The following is a 5,201-nucleotide window of genomic DNA, read 5'->3' as shown; positions in this document are numbered from 1 at the left end:
AAAAAAAAAAAAAAAAGAAGGAAACTATGGGTGATACCTGAAACATTACCAACTGTTTGGTCCTAGTGACATAATGAATCTTAGAGAAGTGCCACCACAGCCAACATGTTACCAAACTTTTATAATCTCATGTACATTCTAAATGTTTGTCTTTATACCTAGACATATGTGTAGTCCTCAGTGCTCATCAAGGACATTTCTATTTGAAATAGACATAGACCATTACATGTCAACTAAGACTATGCCTTGGTTTCCCAGCCACCCAGACCCAAATAATCACACAGATACTACTCATCTCAATATTGTTTGGCTAATACCTTAGGTTTCTTTTCTTTTTAATTAGATCTTACATCTTAAATTAATCCATTTCTGTTAAACTTTGTATCATGAAGAGGCAGTGACTTACCAGTAGGGTTTAGGCATCTGTCTCCTTCAGCAGCTAGATGGTGTCTGCCTGACTCTGCCTTCTTTCTTCCTATATTCAGCCTCACAAACACAATACCTTAATCAAGAACAGAAATAAACATGTAACAACATTGACCTAAAATTTGTATCAATAAAGCAAGATCCATAACAATGCAAATCTCTCTAGCATATCTCCCTTAACTGTAAAGAAACATTTATAAGCAATATATGATAATGTGGGCGTAGTTCTGCAAACTGCTCTCTGCTGCTTATTGGGTGAAGTATTCTTTTTTTGAGCTGTGTTTAGGGCACCATTTCAGGGGGTGTTGGTCCATCAAATCACATTAGGCTGAAAGAAAGCCACAGGTTCTCTTCTTCTGTGGAACAAAATCAGAACCTCTTTTCCAAAGCAACAAACCCACATTTTGGAATCAAGATACCTTTAAAATATATATGCTGGTTTAGTTTAGCAACCCATACAATGAAATGTCTCTCTGTACTTAGCTCCCTCACAGTCAAGAAATTCAAAGAAAATATAATAATATACATAATCCAGACTCTGTATGTATATTCCATCCTTAAGTGGCTTATTTTTCTTCATTTTTATTACTTTTTCTACAAGTTTATTATTTATTATCTTTACTCCTTTCTGTACTCTATTATATTACATTTACTATTTCTTTTCTCTTTTTTCTCTCTCCCAAGCCTACATACATTTTTTAGACACTGTATCTTATTTAGAGGTCTTTTATTTCTGAATCTGTCCTAATGCATATCTGTAATATTTTTCTGTCCTGGAGAGCTTTTCAAATGGTAAGTAGCAAATGGTCACAGCAGTCCTGGGTGCTGGCTCCATTTCTCTCTGCCTTTCAAAATAGCTGAGGCACCATTGCCATCAGCTCTGGGACCACCAGGTAGGAGCCAGAGTCCCACTCTAACTCTGAGAAGGAGTTAAAACACAGCATAAAATACAGCACAAAAATCCTTCTTATCTGAGTAATAGCTAAATATGGCATGCAGAGCACTGTGAGGCCTGGAAATATCTCTGTGTATGGCAGTGAGAGTCTGCCATGCTCTTCTGCTTGTGCACTCTTAACAGACATGATCCTTCTGCCTGCCCAGGTGGGGCACGCTGAACTGCAGACATAAACTAAGCTACTTTCTCCCCACCCCAAGGGGGCACAAAAAAAATCCAGACCCAAAATGGGTGCCAATTTTTAGTAGGAGGTCACTTGTTCATTCCTGGCTGCCCTGACCCCCCGAAAAATCACTCTGAAACTATATTATTTAAAAGATTGGTTGTACAATCACTTAAGCATATTGCTAACTAGCTTTTACATCTAGTATTAGCCCATTTCCGTGATTTTATATTTTACAATGAATCTCATGGCCTACTGGCAAGGTTCTGGCTGGCAGCTCACATCTTTCCCTTCTGGTGGCTACATGGCATCTCCTGATTCTGCCTTCTTTTTCCTAGTGTTCTGCTTATTTTTTCCTGCCTATCTTTATTCTGCCCTATCACAGACCCAAAACTGCTTTTTTATTAACCAATGGTATTCACAGCATACAGAGGGGAATCCCACATCAGTAGGCAGACATCCGTAAAGAGCCAGATTAGTTTGTGCTGCCAACATAAACCAGGACCTGTCTCTTAAAGATAGTGTACAGTTTTTGCTGCTAATTCTGAGTCAAGAAACCTTCTCCTGAAAGAACTGTACCTCTGCTTGCCTCTAATAAACAGAGCCCACCCAAGAAAATGTTGCTACTAAGCAGCTGTGCTTAAATCTGTTCTTTTGTGCTTAGAATTCCTTCCCAAGCTCTCTCAGGTTTTATGTGGATGTAGTTGCCCCACATTGGCACCATTTTGTAGTTGTATCAAAGAATTCCACAATAGCCCAGAATAGAGTGTAATTAAGATTTATTTATTTTGGGATAAGCTCACAGGAGGGGTAGAGAGCTGCAGCTCTATACTTACACTGGGAACTGGAACCAAATCCAGCAGGAAAAAGTGGCAGCACACACTTTTTGTCTGCACTTACAGTACATGAGATCATGCCCAAAGTGGGCTGGTATCTTAAAAGCTATTGGCTGAAGAAGCTCCCACAACAATCACAGGAAGCCCAAAAAAGTCAAATGGAGAGCTGAAGAGTCCATTCCCAGCGAATTCATTTGCAAAACAAGTCTGTACCCAAGGCTCATGGAACACTGGACAAGAGCAGGTGGTACATTTGTCAATACCAGAGCATCAAAATACCATACTTTGAAGAATTGGGGATCAGGAAGGTTACTCTGAGCATGTGTTGGCATTTAAATAGTTGAATTTATTTTATTTATAATTCACAAATTGTTCAAAGATTTAGACTGTAGTAAAAAAGATCATTTAGATAAATATAACTAGATATCAGGGCTAAGAATTTTTCCAAACCATGGAAGTATGGGATCTTAAAAAGGCAATCTTTCATGGCACCAGAAGAAATTTAAAGTGCATCCTCAAAAGCATGGAATATGAATGGATCATTTCTAGTACTATGAAAGCGGTTAAAAAGTAGGCTATATTCCCGAGGATATTTTCATTTCAAGAACTCTTTGAACACAAATGGGAGTTTATCTAGAAACTATTTCCATTACTGACTTGAAAAAATATGACTTTGACAGTCACAGTCTGCCACAAGCCAATCAATCAATTATATAACTATGGACCCTCCCTGAACAAACAAAATAAATATCCATGGATGAAATGATTCTTTTACTTTCCTTCTTCACCTACCCCTTGATGGTTCCCTTCTCACACTGCTGACATGGAAATTCTCTGAACCTTTACACTGATTTGTGCTATCATTCTCGGTCAAATGAACTTTTGTTAAATTTATTTTGTCTTAACATTTATTTTATCCAGCTTCTTAAAAATGCATAGATTGATTGCTTTGGAAAAATCTAGCTATGAATTAGTCTACCTAAAGTTATTAGTTTATACCTAAATGCCATTTACATTTAAGGCATTTGACATCCAATAACCTCCCATTTATCATCAGGTTCCATTTGTTTACCATGGTGCTACTAATTCAATGATTAACAGAAGTAATTGAGATATTCAATGGATTATTCTAAAAGTAAATTATTTATGCTTCAGATTGCATTCAATTCAGAGGAGAATGGCATACTCTCACACTGTGCTGCCTCTGAGTTATTGAGGAAATATACTACCTCTTCATCTGATGTATCTTAGCTGCATAATACCCATTTTCCAATGATTTGATGATTATCCTGGGTATCAGATTGAGTGCTTCATGTTTCAGTGCTTGTGTTCAATGAACCTTATATGGCAGCCTAACCATGTGTCAGCATACCTATATCACTTTCCTTGTCATATTTCTCCATAAAAACTTGCCATATTATGTCATCATAGGAAAAGAGAAAGGTTAGTAGATATAAAAGCACATATCTGAATGATAAATTGTTTTCTATGTTTGTATTTTAAAATTCCTTTTTACATAAGAGAAAAATATTGACATTTTTGACATGATTTTTACAGAAACAAAGTTTTGCACAGAATTAAACAAGAAACCATGTTTTATTTATAATGTAAATTTTCTCTAAACATATCATGAATTTTCATTCTGTATTATACATAAAATCTGTCCCATCTCAAACAGTATTTAAAAATCCCTGAAGTAACCTTTGGTATTATATTGTCAAAGACACAAATACTGATAGATTTACTTGTACTAATAACCTCATATACTGATTATACATAAACTTTAATGTAGTGAATGATTCTAAGTAAAAGCTAAATGTTCTGGAATTTGTTTGTGGTTAAAATTTATTTAACAATATAAATGCATAAAATTGCCCAATATTTTAACACATGGATATACTTAAATATGCTAAAATGGGCTAGTTGGATCCAAAATGAAATTTGTCATTAGTTTTTATTCACTTTATGTAGAAAACGATAGGTTAGTATATTCTAGGTTTAAAAGATGGCTCAAGTGGTTAAGAGCATTGCCTGCTCTTCCAAAGGTCCTGAGTTCAATTCCCAGCAACCACAAGGTGGCTCACAACCATCTGTAATGAGGTCTGGTGCCTTCTTCTGGCCTGCAGATATACACACAGACAGAATATTGTATACATAATAAATAAATAAATATTTAAAAGGCACATTTATGCATGACTTTTCTTAGTGAGACATTTAACTTGATTTGATTGCATGAAAGTTGCACAACAAAGAATTTGTGGATCATATACTTTTTCGTATTTACAAATTTTCTCATTTTCCTCCTCTTTTAGCTGTTTTCGGTTCAAATCAGTACTTTCTTTGAAAGCTGAGCTCATGTCTTACTGCATTCTTTCTATACTTTATTCTACAGAAATTCAAAACTCTTATTAACTATACCACACCAAATGTATGAAAACATCTCAGAGCTGTAAGATGGAAGTACATGGATGCATTGGGAAGCACCATTTCCCCCTTTGTTTTCCATGTTCCTCTGTAGAAGTTCTTACTAAGATCCTTTTGTTCCTTTAATTTATTTATTTATTTATTTATTTATTTATTTATTTATTTATTTATTTATTATGTATATAATATTCTGTCTGTGTATGCCTGCAGGCCAGAAGAGAGCACCAGACCCCATTACAGATGGTTGTGAGCCACCATATGGTTGCTGGGAATTGAACTCAGGACCTTTGGAAGAGCAGGCAATGCTCTTAACCTCTGAGCCATCTCTCCAGCCCCTTATAATGCTGTTTTCTTTACTCTAATTTTCTTTGTCAATATTAGCTACTTGGAAACCTTT

The sequence above is a fragment of the Microtus ochrogaster genome, chromosome 17 (assembly GCF_000317375.1).
Source record: "Microtus ochrogaster isolate Prairie Vole_2 chromosome 17, MicOch1.0, whole genome shotgun sequence".
Taxonomy (NCBI): domain Eukaryota; kingdom Metazoa; phylum Chordata; class Mammalia; order Rodentia; family Cricetidae; genus Microtus; species Microtus ochrogaster.
The sequence above is the reverse complement of the archived record's forward strand: the minus strand, read 5'-3'. Positions refer to the sequence as shown.